Raw genomic sequence first — 27,760 nt, forward strand, 5'->3', positions numbered from 1 at the left:
ATCTTCCCTCATAGAATGTAAGCTCCATGGGACAGGGATTTTTCTCCAATTTATTTACTGTCCTATCCCAAATTACTAAAAAGGTGCCTGGCACATAGAAGGTACTCAATAAACATCTGTAGAATGAATAAAGGAAGGAATAATTCCTATTTTCAAAACAAGCCAGAAGAATGTTATTGATGTAGTCTACATTATACATATGAAGAGATGCACATATAGGAAATACATATATGTATAGGATACATAGGGAAATATATATATATAAATGGGAGACATATATATATATATATAAATGGGAGATATATATATACACACATATATATAAGCAAATGAAAGAACAAACTCTCATAAGGTCAATAAATGAACAAAACTTAATGATTATATCATAGGTCAATGGAATGTCCTGACATACTTCCTCAGTACTAACATGTGTATAAAATAGCCTAGTATTTTGGAAATCAGACTGCATTTTTAAATTCATTTGTACATGTAATATGATGGCATTCTAATTGTTTTTCTCCCCATCTAAAGGCTATTAGGCATTTTACGGCCTGTGTGTCCCAATTGATGCTTTATTAGAATTGAGGAAGTATGCTCATTTGCTGTGTGTTGATAATCAGTATCATGTTATTCTCATGCTATAACCATGGTAAGCATCCCTGACACTGGCAATATGAATAGGTATGATGACCAGAGAAAGGTACTTTCTTTGTAGAATTTTCTCAACAATTCATATGCTGCCCCTGGGTAGCTACTATATGTTGTTGTATAATGTAGTCCTGGGAGGTAGTTATTTTTACATAATATTAGTTAAATAGGAAATGCTCGACTCAAATTTTATTAATTTTATTGCAACACTTTAAAAAAAAAAAAGCATAAAAATGCTAACTAAATAGCAGAAGGGCAGTAATTTTCTTTCATATTACCACACTAAATTTAAGTAAAACGCCAGTAGGATAGCAAACAAAAGAAACAGAAATGTCCAGGTACAAACTACTTTCTGCTTTGATGGACACTCAATGTGTTCTGATGTTAGATGGTGAACACAGAATTTGTTGAACACTCACTATATGGTGGGTTCTTTGGAAGGTGCTATTCATTTATTGTGATCCCTGCTTTGTGGATGAGGAGACTGAGACTGAGAGAGGTAACTCATCTAGGGTCATACTTACAGTCAGCAGTGGAGCCAGGATTGGAATTAAGATGCCCGTTCATTCAGCTTTAGGGTACTTGCTCTCTTCTTTACAGTGCTGGTTTAATTTGAAAGCAGCCTAAGGCCAGTCCAGGAGCTACCTGCAGGAGCAAGATTCATGGACATGCAACCTGTATAGTCTCACTTAGAGACCCCCACCCTGCCGATGTCCGCTCCTATCCTCATTGCATTCCCCACCCCCAACCTAGTTTAAGGCTTTGCTATCACTATTTTGACAATTTTAAATTCTTAATAACTTTGAATAAGCAAACTTGCATTTTCATTTTACACTGAACTTTGCAAATTAAATAACCAATTCTATTCACTATAGAAATTTCACAAAATACTTTCACCTCAGTTATTGTTATTGAATTATTTTCCTTTTGAAAAAGATATCCAAGCAGACTGAATTTTCCTCCGTATATGGGTACGAATTAGCAATTTGTTCCTGTAATTCCATTTCTAATCTACATCATTTCAAGCTGACTCTACTAGGCATAGACTCTTTGGTCAGTTTTTTGGGGGTCTTCAGTCCTTCTTAAGGTTGGCCCTTTCTTTTCTCTTTTTCAGAAGGTTTATCACAGAGTTCTCTCCTTCAGCTAATTTCCTCCCTCAGATTGTGACTGAGGCTATTAATTCAATTATTTATTAAAAAGTAACGAAAAAAACTTACTACAAAGGTTGCACACTGTCACCAGCACATTCTTCAAAGAGCAGTTGCAAGTTGACCTTTTGATCAAAAGAAATGCACCAACCTGATGCTGCACTTGCTCTTGCAGTTGTTCCTGTTATATTATTTATTTCATCTCTTTTTGGCCAGCTGGAGTTATAATATGCTTTGAGTTGCTAAAGGGGCTTTTAAGAATGCATTTATGTCATATGGAGGTTGCGTGCTAATTACTAATCTGACAGGGTGTAATAACAATACAAAAGCATCAGTGAAGAGAAAAAAATGAGCAGAATATGCAATTATTTTATGAAAGAGTTTCTTTCCTGGAGGGAGAAATCTGCACGTTTACCATCTGTAACAAAGGAGATGTTGAACTAGATAAGTGAATTACCCCAGCTCTGAGTTCATGTGTATATGTAATGGGATGAACTCGAAATGACATTAAGTAATTTCATTATTGTCAAAAATACAAATAAAGAACACTAAAAGGCATGACTAACATAGTGAACTCCAAAGATGGATTTTCAAAGTTTTGCAAAGGGCTACAGTAATTTATATGAGAAATCAAATGTGATATAAAGTAATATACATTTTCCCAGATTACAAAAATATATATTGCATAAAGCTATCATTATTCTTCATAACGCATGTGAACAGAATATCCACAATATGCTGTAAGGAAAAGGAATCAGTCCATTAACACTGCAGCGTAAGAGTCAGAAGTTTCATTTCTCATAGCGCATTTAGTAACAGAGTTAAATAATCTGGAAAATGGCTCTGGTTAATATTTAGAAAGAATCTTACTTTAAATGACCATAGTGCAAAAGGGTTTTCATGCCAGCCTCAAACATAACATTGAAGTGTTTACCTCAGTCTCTGTAAGTCTCTTTCAAGGACTTTCCAAAAAAATAAAAATAGTTACTCTTCCCCAAAAAGTTGCCATGTTAATGGAGAATAGAAATATTACTTCAACAATACCATGTAATATTTCTCCATCCTTAAAAGTACAAATTTTTGTCTTTCTGTTTTTAACATTCAGGGTGCTAAATAATCCATATGGCTATATGTTTGCTCTTTTAATGGGAACAAATGCACTTTAAAGATATGGAGACACACACATGTATTAATCTTTACTGGCCTGTTAATCCTAACAGCCAGTAGTATCACGTCTCTCTTTTGTAAGGTCAGAACAACTCCACCTCTATCCTCTTAGCATTCCGATTGGGTCTGAGAATTAAATTTACAAAAATTAGATTAACAGGAGGAAAGCAAAATGTAAGTTTTATATGGCATGGGACCCCTCATTAAAAAAAAAAAAAAAAAAAGACTGAAGACCTAAAGAAGCAGTTAGAATCTATTACTTATGTAGAGTGAATAAGCAAAGAGTAGTAAAAGTGAAGAAGCAACTAAATTATATATGGAGACTTCAGAGTTATATTAGCAGTGTCTGCATAGAATTCTCTCAGTTTCGACTTCCTGTCCTTGAGGATGAGGACGTTGCCTCTTTCTAATATAGGAAGAGCACCTTTCACATGGGAATTTCTTGTTCTGCTTTTGAGAAACAGCACAAGGTCAATGTGATCTTTTCACATCTGCTATTTTTCAAGTGTCTTTAACTTAAATAGTCAATACGCAGGAATAGCACATTTTAACCCCTTCACCATCCACCTAGAGCACTCAGACAGCTGCAGAGAACTGTTGAAAAGATTTTGCTGGCCGGGCGCGGTGGCTCAAGCCTGTAATCCCAGCACTTTGGGAGGCCGAGACTGGCGGATCACGAGGTCAGGAGATCGAGACCATCCTGGCTAACACGGTGAAACCCCGTCTCTACTAAAAATACAAAAACTAGCCGGGCGAGGTGGCGGGTGCCTGTAGTCCCAGCTACTAGGGAGGCTGAGGCAGGAGAATGGCGTAAACCCAGGAGGCGGAGCTTGCAGTGAGCTGAGATCCGGCCACTGCACTCCAGTCAGGGCAACAGAGCGAGACTCTGCCTCAAAAAAAAAAAAAAAAAAAAAAGATTTTGCTTTAGCTTGGGCTACATGCCAGAACTATGATTAAAAGAGTGGAAGAGAAGCATGTTTAGGAAAAAGAAGTGCCTTCAATTACCTACACTGTTGTCGCCTTTACTCTTTCTTTCTCCTGAGATTATTTCATGACTTCAGGTATGCCTTGCATACTTATTTAATTTTGTGATATTTTTGTTTTGTAAATTTTTAAAAAACTTATGAAATAGAGTCAAACATTAATTGTATTTAGTAAATGTCTCTGAGCTCTAATGTAAATGACTTGTGTTGTGGCACCTCAGAGGAGCATTTTTCCCTTACAGACTGTCCATACATGACATCAATTTATTAGGTTGGTGCAAATGTAATTGCGGTCGGGCTGTGAATTTTAAATCAGTACAACTAGGCTCAAACACATCTTTATTAGTCAAAATAGCAACCATTACAATCAACACATTTTTGCCAGTGAGAAATAAGTTTGTTTATTCTTGTAGCGTAAAAATAATGCTTCGGGATTTGACAAACTCTTGGAAAACATGTTCTGAATCCTGCTGGTTGTGGAAGAATTTTTCACAGCTGTCGAGATACCTGAAGAAGTGGTAGTCAGTTGGCGAGAGGTCATGTGAATATGGCAGATGAGGCAAAACTGTGTAACCCAATTCATTCAAGTTTTGAAGCATTGGTTGTGCACTGAACGTGTGGTCGGGCATTGCCATAGAGAAGAAATGAGCCCTGTTGACCAATGCTGGCTGCAGGCATTGCAGTGTTCAGTGCGTTTCATCAATCTGTTGTGCATACTTTTCAGATATAGTGGTTTGACCAGGATTCAGAAACTGTAGTGGGTCAGACTGGCAGCAGACCAACAAACAGTGACTATGATCTTTTCTTGGTGCAAGTTTGGCTTTGAGACGTGCTTTGGAGCCTCTTCTTGGTCTAACCACTGAGCCGATCATTGCGGTTGTCGTATAAAATCCACTTTTCATCAAGTCACAATTTTTTTTTTTTTTTAGTTTTTCTTTTCTTTTTTTTTTTTTTTTTTTTTGAGACAGTGTCTCATTCTGTCACCCAGGCTGGAGTGCAGTGGCCTGATCTCGGCTCCCTGCAACCTCCACCTCCTGGGTTCAAGCAATTCTCCTGTCTCAGTCTCCTGAGTAGCTGAGAGGGACTACAGATGCAAGCCACCCCACCCGGCTGATTTTTGTATTGTTAGTAGAGACGGGGTTGCGCCTATTCGTCAGGCTGGTCTCGAACTCCTGACGTCAGGTGATCCAGTCACCTTGGCCTCCCAAAGTGTTGGGATTACAGGCATGAGCCACCACGCCCGGCCACGCATGTCACATCTGATCAAGAAATGCTTAATTGTTGTTGCACAGAATAAGAGAAGACAACACTTTAAGACAATGATTTCTTTGATTTTCTCTCAGCTCATGAAGCACCAAATTATGGAGCTTTTCCACCTTTCCAGTTTGCTTCAAATGCTGAATGACCATAGAATGGTCGACGCTGAATTCATCAGCAACTCCTTGTGTAGCTGTAAGAGGATCCCCTTCAACGATTGCTCTCAACTGGTTGTTGTCAACTTCCAATGACCTGCCACTACACTCCTCATTTTCAAAGCTCTCCTCCATTTCAAAACTTCTTGACCCACCGCTACAGTTTACGTTCCTTAGCAGTTCCTGGGCTAAATGTGTTGTTGATGTTGTGAATTGTCTCCACTGCTTTATGACCCATTTTGAACTTGAATAAGAAAATCGAGGCTGGGCGCGGTGGCTCACGTCTGTAATCCCAGCACTTTGGGAGGCTGAGGAGGGTGGAACCTGAGGTCAGGAGGTTGAAACCATCTTGGCCAACATGGTGAAACCTATCTCTACTGAAAATACAAAATTAGCTGGGCGTGGTGGTGGGCACCTGTAGTCCCAGCTACTCAGGAGGCTGAGGCAGGAGAATTGCTTGAACCAGAGAGTCGGAGGTTGCAGTGAGCCAAGATCATGCCACTGCACTCCAGCCTGGTGACATAGCAAGATTCTGTCTCAAAAAAAAAAAAACAAAAAAAACGGGGAAAATCACTTAGATTTGCTTTTTGTCTAACATCATTTCCACAGGCTAAAATAAATATGAAATAAACAAGTAATAAGTCATTAGCAAAAAAACATAAAGTGAGAAATGCACATTAAAATGATGTAAACATAACCACATTTATTTAAGAATGTGTTCCAATATCAAACAGCAAATTTCAGCAATGCAAAAACCGCAATTACTCTTGCACCAACCTGCACCATCTGCATTTTCCACAGTAAATATTTCTGAGAAGAAAACAAAAATAATATTATCTGAAAATAATTTATAAAGCAGTTTTTAAATTGTAATTCCATCTTTGGGTATTTTTCTTTGTGCTGATGTATGTCTTCTTCTAATTCCACATATGTCTAATTCTTATTCTAATATGACTATACAATTCATAATTTGAAAAATTACTTAAATATATGCATTTACTGTAATAGCCCTGTAAGTTGAAAAAAAAAAAAGCAGTACGCCATATAGTTTATGCAACATGACATAAGTTTTATAAAAAGTACATGTAAACATGCATAAAGAAATCCAGAAACATGTATTATATACAAAAATATGTGATGTATCCAGTGGAGCTTAATCCTACCAGTGTTATCACCATTTGTAAACATTTAGAAGACTGGGATCCAATCTGCTCAACTAGATTTTTTAAGTGAGTAGGACGGATCACTGCTTATTAAGCACACAATATAAAAAAGGCACGTTTGTCTTGCTTGGTTGATTTCATGCTCGTAGAGTAAGCAAAAAGGAAATGTGCCATCAGGCAGGTGAACAGTATCCCTCATATGTGAACCTTTTGAGAACTGGATGAGTTTTTAGTTATCCCGTATTATGTTAGTCTCATGTTTCTTTACTTTTCTTTTTTTATTGAGTCTGGTTTCTTGAAAGCTTCTCTCTGAATATGTTTAAGGATGAACTCATTGACCATTTTTTCTTTCATTCATCTGGATTATTCAGCATCTTGGAAATAATGACAGGATTTAAGCGTGATTCTAATTTCAATATTGCTGTATTTAAAACTTCAAATTCATTTTATTGATGACAATGGATATTTCAAGATGTACATGAGTCATCTCCTAGCCCAGTGATAAAGTGGGAGAAGGTGAAAATGCAGTAATTTCCTCCCTCCTTTTCTTCTGCCCCAATTCCCAGTCCCCTTAGAATTCTCTTGTGCTATGTAGAAAAGGACACATAGGGCTTCACATAGGTGAGGCAGAATTTCTTTTCTGAATTTTTGAACATTTGAAGTGTTTCATTCCCCAGAGTATTCACCGTGGCATCACTTTGAAGTCCCTAGCTGTCTCACATTGTGATATTTCTTGCCCAAGCTCAAGTTTTGTACGATACCTTATTCTCCTGTGATCATCTTCATATGAATGTTTCAAGGAGGTTTACAATTACATCAGTAATGAGGGCTGAATATTATCACTCCTTCAGTCAAAACTATTTTTGAGCATCAAAAAAGCTTGATTTATATCATGTATTAGTGTATTTATTTTGAACAATGGAACTGCTTAAATCTGAGAAATAGCTTTTTGTGTAGTATAAGCCACATTTCTGGTTATCATATTCTATTACTATAACATGAATTTTTGGTAAGAAATTACTTATTAAACATAATCAAAAGTCCATTACTGAGAGTTGTGACATAGAACAGTAATATTATTCTGCTCAGTATACTGCCACCCATTTTGTTGTAGGTGAGATTCATTAAGAGAATTAGAGAATTTCAACTGTCATGTCATAAGAGAGGTAAAAATTTTTTTCAGCTAATATCTGATTTCCTTAAACATTTACTATCTTTAAAATATCATGGTCTATCTCTGTAGATTATGACACACATTCTGTAGACTCAGAATTTATCTTCCTTTTCAAATTTGAGTAATGCCAAAATGTTTTCCAATGAAAAGGTATTTAATAAGATTGTTGGTTAAGAACTGAGTATTAATATATTCTAAAAGTTTTTTTAGAACTCTATTTAGAATTTTAGAAATAATGTAGTCAAAAGATTCTTTGCCTACATTATTTCATTTTGTTTCCAATGGAATTCCATAGCAACTGTATTATTGTCTCCATTTCACAAGAAATGCAGATTCATATACAGTAAAAGGTAGGGCCAAAACCAAAGTATATGCATATCTTACAATTATGTGATTATTAATGAGCAACATAATTGGTGATGCATACTTTATTTATGGTACTTTTTGTTTCCAATATAATAGAAGAAATGTTACTCCAAATAAAATTGCTCACAGCTTAGTTTCATGTTTCTCTCATGAGATCTTCCCTTCTATTTTTATCTTATCTATTCACTTTTTAAAAAACCCTTCTATATTCTCTACCCCACCTCAGGGTTCATCTCTACATCATAGTTTTCCAGGTACATTGCCCACTTAAAATATGTTCATGTTGTTATTAATTCTGAGTTCATATTCTCAAGAGAAGAAAGTTGATAGACTATATTCATATTTTAGTGTGATATCAGAACATAATGGCACTGGTCAATCTATTTGTTTTGTTGTGGCCTCTGAGTTACATTTGTTTCTGGTACAATCAGCTTAGGTTGAATATAAAGGATCATGCGGCAAGCATTGTTACCTAAAATTTACCCCCTTCACTAGGTATCTATAGGACAATCATGGGACACCTGGAATAAGCAATGGGAAAGAGGGGATGAGGTGAGCAGATGACGGGTGAATATTTTTCTTGATATTTAAAATGATAAAACTTAATCAGGAAGGTCATATTTTAAAATGATAAGCTGCATTAGAAGACATAGCACTGCTAGGAATGACAAATGGCAAATGCTTCATTCAGGGCTCAATTTTTATTTGATACTGAGAGCTCATACTGCCACTCAGATAAGCTCAGTACAGAAAACTTTCAAAATGGAATCCTTTGTAATCCCTGGAAATTCCCTGGGAGGACCTCTGGATGACGATACTCCACTGTTACCTAAGCCTTCTTCCATCTCTACAATTTATATTCTTAGTTGCATTTCTTTAAGATTTTGTACTACAGAACACTTTAAAGTATAACCACAGCATTTTTGCTGTTCTAATACAAACTTGACTTTTTTATCTGAAGAGCAGAGATCGAGAAATGTAAGCAGTTTGTAAAAGGTCATCTAACCAAGGAGAGCTATGAATTCAAATACCTGTTTTATCAGATCTGTTAGTGTTCCTTAAACCACCTTCTTCTGTCCAAATCTAAACTTAAAAATATTCTAAATAATTGGACACACCAATTATTCAATTTGTTTGGAAACAAAGTGAACTAACTGAATACCCTGATTTCTGAAGATATTTTATATATCAACTATTTGGATAGTTAATTTTCAATATTGAGGAAACAGTAAGCTATATTATAATGAAAACCAAAACTTGTTTGAAATCTTTCTTTGATTCATAAGGAACTGCGGTGACACTTTTATGAACATTTTTGCTGTGTTCAGAGTGCTGCTTCTTCCATAATTTATAAATTGAAGCCTAATCTCTGATGTGGCAGTATTAAGAGGTAGGGCCTTTAGGAGGTGATTAGGTCATGAAGGCTCTGCCCTCATAAAGGGGGTAGTGTCCTTATAAAAGAGGCTTGAGGGAGACCTTTTGCCCTTCCATCATGTGCGAACACAGCCATAAGGCACCATCTAGGAGAAGCAGACCCTTACCAGAGTCTGAATCTGCTGGTGCTTTGATTTGGACTTTCCAGTCTTCAGAACTGCGAGCAGTAAGCTTCTATTGTTTATAAATTACCAAGTCGAAGGTATTTTGCTATAACAGTCAAAATGGACTAAGACAGAAATTGGTACAAAGAAATGGGGGTACTGTATTTGCTCTAAGAAATATCTTAAAATGTGGAGTGGCCTTGGAACTGGTTAATTGGTAGAGGCTGGAGGTTCATACTAGAAAAAGCCTACATCATCACGAATGGAGCATTAAGGGCGATTTAGGGGAGGGCTCAGAAGAGAGCTATAGAGAAAGTCTCAGTCTTCTTAAGAGATGCCTGAGTGGTCGTGTGATCAGGTTGGTAGGAATATGTATATTGAAGACCATTCTGGTGAAGTTTCAGCTGCAACTAAGCAACATGTTATTGGAAACTGAAGGAGAGGCCATCCTCTTTATAAAGTGGAAAAGAATTTGGATGAATCGTGTTAGTGTTCTAGTGCTTTGTAGAAGGAGAAACTTACAAGTGATGAAACTGGGTATTTAGCAGAATAAATATCTAAGCAAGGTGTTGAGAGGTTGAGGGTATGGGGTGGTCTCTCTTGACTATTTACTGTAAAAAGGAAGAAGAGAGAACAAATTAAAAATGGAATTTATAATCAAAAGGAAGCAGTATTTACGATTTGAAAAATTCTTAGCCTGACCATGTTTAAAGTATGAAAAAGACAGTTTCAGAGAGAACACCAAGGATGTGGCCAAGCGAACCTTGCAAGCAACTCTTGAATAAGGAGATTTATATGAATAGAAAGAATCTAGGTGCTGCTCCTCAAGATAAAAAAAGGAATGACCCTGGGCCAGGCACGGTGGCTCACATCTTTAATTCCAGCACTTCAGGAGGCTGAGTCAGGCAGATCGCTTGAGGCCAGTTCAAGACCAGCCTGGCCAACATGGTAGACCCTGTCTCTACTAAAAATACAAAAAATTAGCCAGGTGTGGTGGCACCTGCCTGTGGTCCCAGTTACTCATAAGGCTGAAGCATGAGAATCACTTGAACCTGGGAGGCGGAGGTTGCAGAGAGCCAAGATTGTGAATTCTGTTACTGCATTCTAGCCTGGACTACAGAGCAAGATTCTGTCTCAAAAAACATAAAACAAAAATACACACACACACACACACACACAGAATGACCCTGAAGGCATTTCAGAGGCAGGACTGCCTTTCCCATCATAGGCCCAGAATTCCAGGGTCTTCAGAGGGAGAGTGATTTGAAGGATCTACCCCACCTGTGACTCCAGCAGGTAGACGTGCACTTCCAGCTGCCCCTCCAGAGGGCACAGGTAGTACCTTGATAGTGTTTGAAAGGTGCTATTTCTGCTGGCATGCAGAGTACACAAGCTCTAGGCACATAGTTATCTCCACTTCAGTTTCAAAGAATACTACAGAGAGACTTGAAGCTTAAGAATAATCTCTGGCTTGATGTCTTAACCTTCCAAACAAACTGGGGTGGTAAACGGGTCCTCAAGGTTCCAGGAAGCCATGGCCCCATGGTTTTGCTGGGCACAGCTCATGCAGCAGCTCTGATACATGGAAGTCACACTCCTGCATCTCTCCTAGGCAAGAGTTGCACATATTACACTAAATAATGTAATAACTACATAACATTTTCATTTCTGACAAGCTTCTGAAGGTCTAGGAACTACTAAAATGACCTTTAAAATAATAATAATTCAGTATTTGATTGTGTTCAACCAGAGTAGATTCACTCTCCCTCTCAGAGACTAGAGCCCTTGATTTTCTGGAGAAGCAAAGGATATTCTTGGGAATATCCTTCCCTCCACAGTTCTCCTGGGCCTGTTGTTTGCCCTGTTGGATTTTGGACTTTCTTGAGACCAGGTACCTCTTGCTTTCTTACTATTTCTCACTTTTGAAATGGGAATGTCTATGTCTGTTTCACCATTGTATTTTGGAAACACATCACTTGTTTGATTTCTGAAGCTCACAGCTGGGAAGAAACTTGTTTCAGAATGAATTATAACCTTAAGTTTCACTCATATCTTATTTAGATGATATTTAGATGTACCTTTGGACTTAGACTTTAAAGTTGATGCTGGAATAAAATAAGACTTTTGGAGTATTTGAATGAAGTAAATGTATTTTGCAAATGAGAAGGACGTTAACTTTGGGGGGCCAGGGACAGAATGCTGTGATTTTAATGCTTGTCCCCTAAAATTGATAGATTAACACTTAATCCTCAAATGACAGTATTAATAAATGAAGCGTTTAGGAGTTGATTAGGTCAGGAGGGCTCTTCCTCCTGAATATGATTTCTGCCCTAATAAAAGAGGTTTGAGGGAGACCTTTTGCCCTTCTGCCATGTGAGGTGCTGTTTAGAGCAACTGACTCTCACCAAACACTAAATCTGCTGGTGACTGATCTTGGACTTCCCAGCCTGCAGAACTGTGAATAACAAATATCTATTTTTTTGGAAATTACCCAGTCTAAGGAATTTTGTTATAGCACCCCAAACAGTCTAAGACAATCTTTGAATCCAGAAAACTGGATTCAATCAATCTATGCATGACCCAGAAGCAGTTTTGGTTTTCAGTGAATACTTAAATACTTAAGTTTTCTCACTTGTCATTCATCCTTTTTGCATACAAGTGAAGTGCAGAAATTTTCAGTTGCATAGCCCCTGTATATCTGTTCAACTAGCTGGTTCTTAAGGATCACATAGGGAACAAAATGAAAGAATACAGAAGTGTGTGCCATCAGTTGTGCAAGTTTTCACTTACCTGATTCTGGAATCTGCAGTAGGTTCCATGGGTCCCTGGAAAAGTTCTTGGCCACATCTAGGTCAGTAAATTGCTTCAATGAGTTATACCGTTCTTTGTTGACTTTGCATTTTTATGTCTCAAAGGCAAGAGGTATATTAATTTTAAAAATTGTACTAACACTGTCCAAAAGTAATATAACGGGGCCACAAATGCAGTCATCAATTTTCTAGTAGCAACATTTCAAAAATAAATCCAATTAAATTAAAGATGAAGATAATTTTTTAAAATATATTTTATTTGCCTAGTGTTCAAAAATATTTTCATTTCAAATAAAATCAATATGACATGATTAATGAGATATTTTATATTCCTTTCCTTCATACTGGGTCATTGAAATCCAATGTGTATTTTACTCTTATAACACTATTCAGTTCGAACTTGCAGCATTTCACATTCCCAAATACCACAAGTGGCTCCTGGCCACCATATTGGATGCTGCAGGTCTAAGCTCTCACTTCTAATCATTTTATGAGGCAAAGAAGTAGGAATGATTTTGCTATGACCAATTAATACATTATAGAAAAACTTTACGATGATCATTTTCACATAACTGTAGTTTTGTATGTTAAGATATGTGGAAATCTTTTATGTAAATGTGTATTACTAAATTATGATAGGAAACGAAAAAAACTGACTATAGGGACTAAAGTAAGTGGAGATATATTCATAATACTAAATTATCCAAATGATATTATAAGCAAACATGAGTATATAAATATAGCCCTTACATTATTAATTGAAAAAAAGATGACATCTGCATTTTCCATAGTAAATATTTCTGAGAATAAAACAAAAATCATATTAACTGAAAATAATTTATAAAGCAGTTTTTAAGTTGTAATTCCATCTATGGGTATTAATTATTTTTGTGCTGACATATGTCTTATTCTAATTCCACATATGTCTAATACTTATTCTAGTATTGCTGTGCTATTCATAATTTGAAAAATTAACTAAATGTATGCATTTACTATAATAACCCCTTAAGGTGAAAAAAAAAGCAGTATGCAGGATAGTTTATGTAATATGATCTAAGTTTTATAAAAAGTATATGTAAACATGCATAAAGAAATCCAGAAACATGTATCATGTTATTAGCTACTGTTTTCTCTTAGTATTAGAATTGGAAGATCAGAAAAGAAATAACACCACTTTTCTTGTTGTGTGTACATTTTTTTTAGTGAGAAATTTATGGAAGATTTTTAAATTTTTGTTTTCATATCTTTCTAATTAAATAAAAATGTAAAAGGAAAGCTATCTAAAGTAGATACTTATTTGGGTCTTTATTAATTTATGTTGCCATCATACATGTCATTTTGGTGCTCTGTCCTGTCTTTCTAAGGCTATCAGAAATTCAGGCAGACACTACGATTGTTCTAGACTACTTAGATAGTCCAAATAGGGGAAACTGAAAACATTTATTCATGCAAGACACTAAATAATGTAATAACTACATAACATTTTCATTTCTGACAAGCTTCTGAAGGTCTAGGAACTACTAAAATGACCGTTAAAATAATAATAATTCAGTATTTGATTGTGTTCAACCAGAGTAGATTCACTCTCCCTCTCGGAGACTAGAGCCCTTGATTTTCTGGAGAAGCAAATGGTTTATGGTGTTTAAAATTATTGGGACTATTATATTCATTTATTGATAAAGAATATGTTCATGATGGTTTTTATTTGTTTGTTTGTTTTTGTCTTTAAATAGTAAGTTTAGTGACCAAAGGCGATTTTAAAAAATTAAAACTCTTTAAGAGGCCAAGTGTTGACAGGATTGGTGGGAATAACCAGCTGTAATATAAAAGAGAGTGGAAACCCAGCAAAATAAAGATCACAGGAGCATGTAACTGTTTTTCTCCCTGAGTATCTGCTAATCTAAGTAAACTGGGCTTTGAAGTTTGTTGCTCTGCTGGGCAGAAGGAGGAAAGTCAAAGTCAGTGCCTGCCATCTCGGGCTGGGAACCCCATGGGAAACCAAATCCACATTAAATAAGGACCACAAAATACCACACCGTCAGGAAAAGAGGAAGTAATAATGATTCCCATTGTCAGAAATGGAGATGAAGTTGGAGGGAAAGTCTCCATCTACCGTCTAGAGAAGAAGAAAAAGGAAAACAAGTAAACAAAGCAATCTTGAGTTGTGGCTGTGGGCTGTAAATTATTATAACATCTTTGTCTTTTACTCTGAATGAATTAGTGGCCCTTATGGGGCTTGAGGCAGAAAAGTAATAGGATCTGAATTAAGTTTTAGAAGTATCCCCTGGGCTGCTGTGTGGCAGATGGTCTATAGAAGGAAGGGTGGATGCAAAGAGGACAGTTAGTTTGTTGGTGCAGTAACTTATCAAGAGGATGTTCAGACCACAGTGACAAGTAGAAGTGATAAAAAGAGTCATGCCTAGACATTTTTCACAGGTACAGCAGTTTGGATTTTCTGACTATAAATATGGAATGTGAGCAAAAGGAGTCTGACACCAAAGTAGTTGAAAACACATACACCCTTAAATCCAGCAATTTCACTCAAAAGTATATTTGTTAGGACTATTCCTACTTATGTCAGCAAGGACGTCTGTACAAGAATATACTGTTAAACATTGTTTATTATTGTTCATTTTGTTCCCATTACCAGGGGAATAAACAAAATACAATATTTTAAAATCATGTAATACTATTCAACAATTAAAGTGAAATAGATCTATGTCCATTAACATGGCTAATCTCAAAAATGAAATGGAAAAAAAAAATAGGTACAGTATAACACTCTTTATGTAAAGAATAAAATCCACAATTTAATATTATACATTGAGTAGAAATATATAAATTTTAGGAAACATATAGAAACTTGAATTAGACAGACATGCACAGATTCATGGAAGTAATAATTTTTTGACAATGAAGACAATTAAGAAAATCAAGATGAGTACCTTGGCATTTGTTATAATAATCTGCATTTCTCTATATTTTCTAAAAAGATTCATTACATTTATCAAAGTCTTGGTAAAAAAGCTGTTTAAAAGAGAATTCTAACCAATAAAATTGCAAGTCACTTGATGGTGTGGATATAATTTTATATAGTTAGTTCCCAAGCTTGTAGCTACTCAAATTATGTTCAACAATTTTAGCAAAATTCATCAAAAGCTTACTGTGATCAGAAGATACTCAAAGAACAGGATTCTGACCCCAAGAAACACAATCAAATTATATTTCTTGTTTTTCTTAAAATAGATACATTCCTCAAATGAGATAAGTAAAAGTGTAGGCAAAGTATGGGAGATGTGTATTTATTCTGATTGGGAGCAGTTTTTGCAGGGGGAAAAATGTGTATAATATTAATTTAGAAATGTATTACATTGTTAGAATAAAAACGGAGGTTGCCATTTCCACAGAATCGTAGAAAGAAAGCCATATTTCAAGTGAGTAAGTTCAGAAGGTAAAGCAGCAAACTCTTCAGAACTGAATCTCAAACCTAAAAAAGAAAGTGTATTCTGTGTTTTTTTCCCCAAAAGCTAGTTGAGTTGCAGCACCGGAATTTTATATGTCATTCTTAAGCCTTACAATCGCGGATGTTAAGCCTATCTTAATTAAACATGACATAAAATGTTAAATAACATATGTATGAATATTTCATGCATGAAAACATTTTGAAACCTCCGCTATGCCACACAAATCTAAGGTACCCAGTTTTATAGACACAGGTATATGAATCTAAGAATAATAATAAAAGCTATTTTAATGCTCACTTTCTTAGGGTCATGCATAATCGAAATTAAACTATTAAACTACCTCTGTGCATTACATTATTAAATTACTACTTCAGACCTAAGAGATTGTAAGTACTAACATGAATGCTGCATTACAGATAAATAGCATGAAGTTTAGAGAGAATAAATGACTAGCTCAGTTAGTAAGTGATTCTCTGAAGTTCTGTAACCCAGTTACTGGAACCTCTGTAGTTACTGAGTAGGGTATTTGTGGTCCTTTCTATGGATGGCCGTATAACCTGATCGTTAAATTTTTTTATTTGTAATCAGGGGGATCTGGGTTCAAACTCTAGCTCAATGACTTACCATCTTAATTGCCTCAAAGGTGTTAAATTCTTAAGCTTTATGTTCCTTATTTATGAAATTATTGATTATACTAACTACAATAGACATGTTGTATGTTGTAAGAGTAGTGTAAGAATTAAAGCAATGCCTAGGTTTAAAATAGTTCCTAGTGTCTAAATAACAATTAACACACGAGAACAAATTAGGAAACTTCCGATAATCTCAGATTATTCTGTCATGAATCGTTTTGTCATCATTTGGGATAAAGTACTTTCTTAAAACATTCAACATGTTCAGAATCATATTCAAAATCTAAGTACTAATAATATTCTAGTATTAAGCATAGATTAATTTTGATTATTATAATTTTCTTTTTGTGAATTTTGAGAAATGATCACAATAGCATTTTTGTTCATGTGTTTAATCATTCATGGCATTCCATTTGAAGCCCAACAATATTAGAGTGTGAAAACTGATTATTTAATTTTTATGTAATTAGTTCTCACTTTTTTCTTTTCTTCCTTGTTTTATATTACTTATCGTAAAACCTCACATTTTTTTGAGAGCGATACTTTGAGAAAATTCACAGAATTTGTTATGTAATGAAGAAAATAGCATCTTTGTAGGATACACTATTCTAATGTTTTATTGGATGAAAAGTAAATCTTATTTTACTGATGATTATCACCGTGTGCAAAAATAATTTTGTGAAGTATTATATTTCTGTTGGCGTCCTTTCTCATATTCATGTGATAAAACATTGATTTCCAAATATCCTTTCACAAATCCCTCAAACAATAACCAGTTTACACTTGAAATGCACATGATCACTCTCTGTTTCTCCCTCTCTCTTTCCTTAATGCCTTCACCTATCCATTAAGTACGCATATAATTAGGCCTTAATTGCATTTTCTGTATCAATTTATCTTTCACTATTTCTTATGAGAATTCTCTATGAAACTAGACTACATATACATTGCTGTCTTCTCAAAATGGCCACACATTTGGAAAAACTACAATCTACTCACTTTTACTCAAATATGTAAATAATCACCATAGTCTAAAATCACCATTGTCTCTTGTAAAATACTCTTGTTCAAATTAAAAGCTAAACTTTTCATAAGTTCAAGCAACAGAGCACTCTTCTATGAATTTAATTCACTTTGCACTAAAATCCTCTCACATAAGCAAGCAAGCCACATCATGACCTGATTACAAAAGTCAAATCTTAATGCCCCTTGGAAGAAATTATCTCATGAAAACGAGACTTGAAAGAATGAAAATAACCAAGCTAAAAGATCATTGAATGTGGATTAATTGATGGTTACCTGATCTCTCATTAATTCCTTAGTGTTCAAGCCCTCACTACTAACTTCTGTTAAAGTAAAATTCCTGAAAAACAGACAATAAAAACACATTGTATTTATAATAGAAGAATTCTATCAAAACTGATCATGATATTAAAAAATGCCATTAGGTAGAAAATATAGCATACTAAATGGAGATATGGACTCTGACATTTAATAGACATGGATAAACACCCCATCTACTAATTTAATAGGTCTCTTGTATCCCAATCTAATCTAATCTATTTCAAGATCCAACTCTAGTGCTTTCTTATCCATGAAGCTCTCATACAGAACACTACAGACCATCCTCTTCTCCAAATAAGTTTTTCTCAATTCATTTTTATTTCATACATATTGTTCATCTCTATGGGATATATAATTATACATATAATTTAAGTTTAGGCTTTCCATCTAGACTATGAGCAACTTGATGAAATTGGGATGATATTCCCCACATTGGTGCCTGGCCCTGTGCCTTTCTCAAAGTTTGTATTCTTAAATATTTCCTTTCCGTATTGCTTAAAACAGCTATCTAGGTTCCAGATAGAAGATTAAAAATTTTGATCTCATAAGTTTATGAGAAGCAGAACAAAATGTAAGTCTTTAATCAAAAAAAATTTAACATTTATTTTCATGATTGCTAAAAACAGTATTTAAATCATATTCAAAAATAAGCAACTTTACCAAAAAAGCAAATAAATGGAACAGTGGAAGGAAAAGGAGATGAATTTTACTTAAGAGCGACATTAATCAATATAGGAGTGGTTATTTGATCTAGATCAAATAATCCTAACTATGTGTGTTTAATTTTAAGACCCAATCTATTTCAACCCAAGACTTAGATGTATAACTGATCTTTCTTTTGTCTCCGGGTAGAAAGAAAAAGGGAGTGCTATTTTCGGCAGAGAAACCTAACAATTTTTAAAATGGTCTAGCATTTTCAAATTATTTATACCTTATCTACTTACATTGCTTGTGCCAGATGTACAGATTTTACATCTGAATAATAAATAAAACCATGTGTCCTTGTCTGTAAAGCTGCTATTTTACTTCAACAGTAGGAATTTGAGACCATTAATGACTACTCCAAATGTATCTTTCACATTTCAAATAAATTTACAAGCTAGAATATTCTGTTCTCCCTCCTGCCCAGGGATTTGTATATGCTACTTCTTCAGTCTGGATGCTTCTTCCTTACTCAGTCCACAACACGTACCTGCCTTTTGCCTCAGCAACATTTACTTATTTTTCAGCTCCCTTTAAATCCCATTTAATCAGAATAAAACCTTCCTTAATGTCCTCTACTCCTAAGCCAGCATCATTTATGATGAACTCTCCTGGTGATTGCTTCTGATTTGGAATTCTTATCTAGTTGTTAAATGTGGGGGTCATTGTATGATAATTTGATTTACTCCTTGCCTCCTCTATTAGACTGAAAGCTAGGGAGGTGATGATGAGTCATAGATGCTTTTATTCACAGTGTCAGATACACAGTAAGGTAGGTACCCTTATTAAATGATAAACTGGAATTATTTACTTAAAGATATCAATTCATTTTTAAAGTACTGTGCAGCCTCTTCAGTGTGGCATGAATATCAATTATTTTGGGATCAAATTACATTAATAGAATTTTTAAAAATTATCTGCAGCAATGATTTATTTAATGCATTTGGTCTTTTTTCACTTATTCACCTAAGATTATGTTATGCTCTTCACAAACCACCTATTATCAGTATGATATATATATATATATATATACATATATATATATATTTTTTTTTTTTGAGATGATGGAGTCTTGCTCTGTCACCCAGGCTGGAGTGCAGTGACATGATCTCGGGTCACCGCAACCTCCGCCTCCTGGGTTCAAGCGATTCTCCTGCCTCTACAAGTGCGTGCCACTATACCCAGCTAATTTTTGTATTTTTAGTAGAGACGGGGTTTTGCCATGTTGGCCAGGTTCGTCTCTAACTCCTGGCCTCAAGTGATCCAACCACCTTGGACTCCAAAGTGCTGAGATTACAGGTGTGAGCCACGAACCCAGCCCAGAGAAATGTTTTCTTATTTCTTCCACTCTTCTCAAAACTATCTACATGTTTGCCCAAAGCTACCAATAGACCTTTCTCTCCCACTATTTTTAACACTGATTTTATCGAGGCCAGTCTCTTTAGGAGTCAAGAGCTTGTGGACACTATCCCTGCTTCAGTTGGTCACCAAAAATACTCAGTCCCCTCAACACCCCCTCTTCCCCATTTAGCCAGGTTCTGATTATTTTAAACGTTCAACTTCCATACCTCCTTCCCTCTGACTCCCCCCTACACTCTGTTCATTCGCTTCAACTCTCAATTGCTATTGTACTTTTATGCTGTTCCACACAATTTAGCAGTTACTCATAAGATGTCTTGTATTATTAATGGATATTTTACACATTCTAGCTTGCATCCCCTAACTAAAACACAAGCTTGCAGAGTCAGGAATTGTACAAAAACACTTCTGTATCCCAAGGCCATTCCAAAGACTTCATGGCCACAGTCCAAATCTCCATCAGGGCTGATCGTTATTCACCTATCAAGTCTTGGTTTCCAATACATTCGTGAAACCTTCATCCTCTCTCAGTACCTGGCACATACCTGTACTATGGTCATTTCAGCCCGTTGTGTTGTCATCTTTTTCTGGTTTTCTTTTGTCTCCCCACTAGGAGCAGAGCCTGATGAGGGAAAGGATTATGTATCTTATCAACGATATCCTTAGTATTTAGCACAATGGCTAGTGGAGGATAGGGGCTCGCTATGTATTTGCTAATGAATAAGTCAATAATCTTGGTCTCCTTTCATTTATGCAGGCATAAGGTATTTTTCCTTTATAAGAAGATTCAGAAAATGTGGATAAACTTTGAAAAAATTATCTGCTTAGATCTTTAAAACATAGGTAAAACCAAGAAAAATTTTTATTGACATTTTGTTCTGTGCACAGAGTGTAATACAGTTGTTAAATAGACTTGAGCTTTGCAATCAAACATGTATGTGTTCTGATTCTGCATGACCTTGAGGAAGTTCCATAGCCTTCATAAGTCTCAGTGACCTCATAAAAAGTGAAAATTGACTGACTGCCCCACAGTGTTGTTGTAACAGTTAAGTAGTGTAATGCATGTGGAACTCCTGGCAAACTGACTAGCACAGAATGAGTCTTCAGATCATTTTAATCAATTATTCTTTATTAAGGCAATTTAATCGGAGAAAATGCTGAATGTTATTTCATGTGCTTCACAGATGCATTCCAGATTAATATACATTTAAAAATATACAAAGCATAAACACAGACAAGTAGAATACCTTTGATTACACAGCTACAAAAATCTGACTACCTTGAAATACTATGTCAGGGTTAGCAAACTTCCTCTGTAAGGCCAAATAGTAAAAGTCTCAGGCTTTGTAAACTATATGATTTCTGCCACAACTACTAATCTCTGTCATCATAGCATAAAAGTAGCCACAGACGACACATACACAAATGAGCATAGCTATGTCCCAATAAAACATTATTTACTAAAACAGGTAGTGGGCTAGATTTGCCAATTATTGTAGTATAGAGATACACTCTCTCTCACAAGATAATTCTACCATAGGTAATAATTTTATATTTGCATATTTGCTCAATGATAACAAAACTTAAATGAACAGAAATGTTTAAAAGGTGATGTTTAAGAAACTTGAATGTATATTTCATTCTTTAAAGGCGTTTGAGTACAGTACATGAAATTCATAACCTCAATTGTGAATTAGCTATTTACCAATGACAAGGTTTAAGTTCTTCAGTGGCCATGAGTAAGTTAAGTTTGTCATCACTTTTTGCTCTGGTGTAGTATTTTCCAAATAGTAAATGCTCAATTCACATATACATTAAAGTAAATACTAAGAAAACCCTCACATGTAATTAGACACAATTCTGCTCATGTATCTTTGAAATCAACTGGAGACATTATCAATTAATACAAAGTTCCTGGGCTTTATCTAAACAAGCTTACCTCTCTGCTCCAGATGCTCATCTTGCCGGCTGTGTGTCTCCAGGTAAGTTCTGTAATGGAGGAGAAATAATAATATTTGTCCTAAAGCAATGGTTGTCAGCCAGAGTGCAGTTTTGCCCCCATGGCACATTTGCAATATTTGAAGATATTTTTAATTTTTTTTTTTTTTTTTTGAGATAGAGTCTTGCCCTATTGCCCAGGCTGCAATGCAAGTGTGCAATCTCAGCTCACTGCAACCTCTGCCTCCCAGGCTCAAGAGATCCTACCACCTCAGCCTCCCAAGTAACTGGGATGACAGGTGTGCACCACCATGGCCAGCTAATTCTTGTATTTCTTGTGGAGATGGGCTTTTGTCATTTTGCCCAGGCTGGTCTCCAACTCCTAGGCTCAAGTCATCCTCCTGCCTCAGCCTCCCAAAGTGCTGGGATTACAGGTGTGAGCCCCTGCACTCTCTTATTTGCACCATTTGGGATGAGAGACGGTACTGGTTTCTAATGAGTAGAGGCCAGAGATTGTGCTCAATATCTTACAATACCCAGGACAGTCCCTACCCTGAAATAATTATCCAGCCCAAAATGTTAATAGTTCCAAGTTGAGCAAACTCTGCTCTGAGGTTTTTGTGAGGATTAATTCACATAGTGCTCTAAAATTTTAGCAGAATACTGAGCTCAATAAATCTTAACTGTTAATAAGACTGATTTCTATCGACTGGTAGAAAATATACCTTTATGCAAATTTTGAGTGAACACAAACATGTAGAAAAATAAGTGAACTCTCTATTTTCTGTGCTAGATGCTTATTGAAGCATTTATTTAGATTAAATAATAAAATTAATACCTAGTCATGTATGTATTGACATCTAGAATCCATATGCTCTTTGTGAGCCTTGAAAGGTTTTGAATGATACTTGACTATTCTGTCATTGCCATAGTAAATGTTTTATCTTGTTGTTAATATCTGACTTACTTAAAATTCATGTGGGAAATTTGAAAGTTCTATTTCCTATCTTGAAAATCAATGACAACTTAATCAATGCTGCTAAAACAAGCCCCAGTTCTTATGTAGTAGAAAAGTAAACAAGCTGGAGAATTAAAAGTGACAGCATCTTCACATCAAGGACAGAGAGCATATTTCTATCTCGTTCTTCTATATCTGCAGTGTGAAAGGTTCCATCTGCTTGCCTCTTTCCTCAGGGAATTGAAGCACCTTGAAAAGGATAAGGAAACTTCAACATTACGACAATGTTTCATATCATTAGGCTCAAATTAGGTAAATAACAGAATCCTAAGCTGATGACACATCCCAGGTTTGCACTAATCGTAATTTGCAATCTCCATCCTTGTCATCAGAAACTTTTTGCCTAGCAACATCCCTGCTGCTGCTTCTGTTCCCACCCTCTGGGTACAACTGAAGGAGGAGGCAGTCAAAAGGAAAAACAGAAATATCTCCAAGATGGCACTTACAAAAAGCAACAACAATGACAAAGTATAAACACATACACACACCTCAAAGTTTATGTTCTTACTGAAATGCAAGCATCAACAATGGCCTGCTGTCAGCAAGTTAAAATGACTGGGGTTGTGTCAGTCTCCCATTACATGAGGGTATGCAAACTCATGTTAATACATATCAGTTAGTACCAAATGAATGAATGAGTCAGGAGTGATGAGTGAAGTGTGAGGGAAATTGGACTGTTCCTGTGCCATCTAAAAGGGTAATGGATATTCAATTCTGCTTATTTTTTGTCACTGCATATGAGTGCAGAGTGGTTAAGTCTTCCAATTTTTTTCTAAGACAGGAATCTGGAAAGATTGACATAATTCCATCAAGGAATGAGATTGAAATAAATACACAAACAATTAAAAAGTAGTATAAAATAGTACAACCACTCTGGAAAACTGGCATTTTCTAATGAAGTTAAATGTACACCTACCATAGACAATTCTACTTCTAGATATTTACCTTAGATAAATGGAAACATACGTCTATGAAAATGATTTATATAAAAAATTCACAGCAGCTGTTTTATTATAGCCCCAAACCGGAAACAACTACCACTTCTCTTCCAGCCATTATTCAGATGGCATGCTTCCCCATGCTTTGATTACTCTCCTTTGAATATGTTTCCTTTTGTCTGACTTCCATTTATAAGACTTTCAGTGTTGTTAGACAGTACAGAACACAGTGAAGCTGGTCTCGGATTTATATTACTTTCCATATTTTCACAGATGTAGTCAAAGAAAATACTAGGTATTTTGTTAGTTACATGTTTTCATCGATTTATGTTTTTTAATAGATTCATATTGAACATAGTTACTTAAATGGTTCAAACACATATATCTGCCTCTGATTATCTGCCTTTTTAGTTCTATTCCTGTACAAAAACATTACTTGTTCTCTTATATTTTTGCTCAAATGGCATATTGCAATTCATTTTAATCTTGTTTGATTTGATTTATCCACTTCCGTAAGCTATTTAACTTTATTGAAATGCTCTCCGTTGTGAGAGACAGTTTTATTTGGAACAACAGCATTGTAACTATCTCCATCCTGATGGACATATACTATATCCTAGGTGCATTTATGTTAGTTATCCCACATCATCCATACAATGGGTAGATGGCCTTTTCCAAATTATAGTTTTATAGATGAGGAAATTGAGGTTTAGAATAGTTAAATCACTTGAATAAAGCTACACATCTGATAAATGGTGAAGCCAGGACTCTCTTCTGAGTCTAACAATTTCAAAATCCATATGCCTAATCATTTTGATTTTATTTATCTTTAATTTGAAAATAATTTCTTCTGATCATTCTATCCATTGCTAAAATTTAAGACTTGGGTCAAAGTTCTAATGCTTTAAGAACACTATTCTTGAGTAACACACACATTTCTCACTGAGCTTAAATAAGGTAACAACCAACTAAATTTACAAAAATGCATCTCACCCACCCTGTTTCTAGAACTTAGTCCAAAAAGATATAATTAAAGACTTGAATGAACACACCTGGACTTCAGCATAACAATCATGTTTATTCATCTTTCCCAATCTTGTTCTAGTCAACTCATGTGTGTTTAGCCTAAGACACTTCTCTTGCCTGCACACACTGTCTTATTTCTGAAATCAGACTGCTTCTAAAAATTGATGTACATATTAAATGCAACAGCATTTCTAAGAGTGATGTCCCACTGAGGAGCTAGGGTAACCTGTCGTGAATCTTTTGAATGCTAAAGGTTATGTTCCAGTGTATAGTTATCAATATTCTTCTTTGAAAATGAGGGCTACCTTTTTCTTCTCAACTTTCTTGTGCCTCTCCTATTGGTCCTTTATTCTATTTGATGAATTCAATATCAAGTTTTTAATCTCATTGGCAAGTTTTCTCACTTTGGAACTTACGACACCCAAAGCCTGGCCATAAAGCCATTTATTCAGGGCAGAATGGTTCTCCCCAACCACTTTACCTGCATGGTGCCTCAACCACTTCTCTCAAGTGTTTGTTCCACTCTTGAGATGCTACGCTTTCGGGGGGATAAAAAAAATGTATCTTGTTAACCTCAAGCACTTTTTTGTTTTCTTCTCGTAAATGTAAAAACCTTGAAAGATCTTTTGTTTGTCCTTGTGTCCTTATAAACATCAGGTCTTTGAATTTCAGCTTTCCTGAATTTGTTCTTAACTCAAAACTTCTATTTGTCTTTGTTCTTTATATGCATGCTTTAAAAAATCTAAGGTTAATATAGATTTCCTTATTCAACAATTTTTAAGAAAAATAAAACCTAACATTTTAGAGTATTTATGAATTAGAAATTCTAAGTGTCTTACCAACTTACCTAATCTAAACCTTCTAAAAATTATAAACAGTTACCTCCATTTGACAGGTACTGAAATTGAGACTCAGAGAGTTTAAGTGACATAGCCATAAAAATGTAGAACTAATCCATTTAATTTTAAACCCCAGGCTCATAACTAACATTCTTGACAAAAGTCTCACCTTCTGTCAAGTCTTGTATTCTTTTCTTACCATCTTGCTTTCCATCTTTCTTACCATTGCCACAGAACAATGCCTACTTTTTCTCTCAACATTTAAAATTATGTCTGAAGACTTTGAATTATGTCTTCCTGGGCCAGGTGCAGTGGCTCACACCTGTAATCTCAGCACTTTGGGAGGCCGAGGAAGGTGGATCACAAGGTCAGGAGATCGAGACCATCCTGGCTAACATGGTGAAATCCGGTCTCTACTAAAAAATACAAAAAATTAGCCGGGCATGGTGGCGGGTGCCTGTAGTCTCAGCTACTGAGGAGGCTGAGGCAGGAGAATGGTGTGAACCTGGGAGGCGGAATTTGCAGTGAGCCAAGATCACGTCACTGCACTCCAGCCTGGGCAACAAAGCGAGACTCTGTCCTCTCCAAAAAAAAAAATCTTCCTTATTTATCCAGGTTATATTTGTCATAAGGAACAATTCAATCTAACAGAATGATACTTAATAAATATTCTTATAGGAAAGCTTGTGTAAAATGTAGGATTTATACATACTTTTACCATTCCTCTACTGCATTGATCTGATTTATGTACTTTGGAATAAGTCAGACATATATTACAAAGAAATAGGATACAAGGTGGAATATTATCGTTTACATAAGAGATACATGTTCAAATAAGAGTTGGCAGGAGGGAAGCATGACTTCCCTCAGGGAAGTCATGGAGGAACCAGACTCTTCACTCTGTAGCACACATCACAGTTTTCTACTAAAACCCGTTACCTTCTTCCCTGTGGTAATAGGATTTTGCTGGATACCTGGTTAGACTACATTTCCCAGGCTCCCTTGCAGTATTTTGGGGGCACTGAAGGGACTATGTAACAAAGTTTTCTCCAAGGGAATGTAAATAAAAATGAAGGAGCCTTCAAGCCACTTTTTAAAAATCAAATGAATCTCTCCAACATTCTCTTTTACCTTCTATTGTCTGGATTTGAATTAGAAGGGCCTGGTAGTACAGCAGAGCCAGGAGGTGGTAGACACCAGGGTCCTTGAATCAGTGTGGATGAGAATTACCAGTAGACCAGAAATACCAGCCTTGTATTGTAAATAATCAAGAGATAACCTTCTGTTATGTTAAGCCGCTGGTATTTGGAGAAGGAAGTCTGTAATGGCAGCTTCTCTTACTTTATAACATACTTTTCAAACAGCTAACAAAATATATCTACCACCTTTCACAATTTTGCAACTGGAAGGGTTAGGGAAAAGTGTATCCTGGGGCCTCAGGAAAAAAAAAAAAAAAAAAAAAGAGGCCGGGCGCGGTGGCTCAAGCCTGTAATCCCAGCACTTTGGGAGGCCGAGACGGGCGGATCACGAGGTCAGGAGATGGAGACCATCCTGGCTAACATGGTGAAACCCCGTCTCTACTAAAAATACAAAAAATTAGCTGGGCGAGATGGCGGGCGCCTGTAGTCCCAGCTACTCGGGAGGCTGAGGCAGGAGAATGGCGGGAACCCGGGAGGCGGAGCTTGTAGTGAGCCGAGATCGCGCCACTGAACTCCAGCCTGGGCGACAGAGCGAGACTCCGTCTCAAAAAAAAAAAAAAAAAAAAAAAAAAAAAAAAAAAAAAAAAAAAAAAAAAAAAAAGAAAAAAAGAAAAAAGGAAAGAAAAAATTACAAATGGCTTAACACAATTCTGTAGAAGATATAGTCAATGAAAGCACACATGTAGGAGTAATCAGGTCTGCCTAAGAGAATGTTTAAAAGATTCACAGGGGAGGAAACTTGAAGAATGAAGATATGTTTTCAGAGAAGTTGGAAAATAACGTAGGAAATGAGAACAGCATGAACAAAATTTAGAGATTAAAGAAGGAACACTGGCCACTTCGTGGGAAATTCAGTTTGGCCGAAACACTTGACACAAAAGAAATGAGAATA

At 35.8% G+C, this 27,760-nt stretch overlaps 2 long non-coding RNA genes across 2 annotated transcripts in view; one reads left to right on the forward strand and one right to left on the reverse strand.

Annotated features, from left to right (window-relative positions):
• Positions 1-27,760, forward strand: part of LOC105515811 — an 866,119-nt gene that overhangs the window by 143,651 nt on the left and 694,708 nt on the right. The window lies entirely within an intron of this gene.
• On the reverse strand, positions 1,079-20,833 carry LOC105515810. Its single transcript, XR_001002392.1, has 4 exons — positions 20,391-20,833; positions 17,805-17,868; positions 1,866-2,047; positions 1,079-1,293 (listed from the first exon to the last, which is right to left on the reverse strand). It is a non-coding gene; the product is annotated as an uncharacterized LOC105515810 (long non-coding RNA).

This window comes from Colobus angolensis, unplaced genomic scaffold, assembly GCF_000951035.1.
Source record: "Colobus angolensis palliatus isolate OR3802 unplaced genomic scaffold, Cang.pa_1.0 Scaffold27, whole genome shotgun sequence".
Classification (NCBI taxonomy): Eukaryota; Metazoa; Chordata; class Mammalia; order Primates; family Cercopithecidae; genus Colobus; species Colobus angolensis.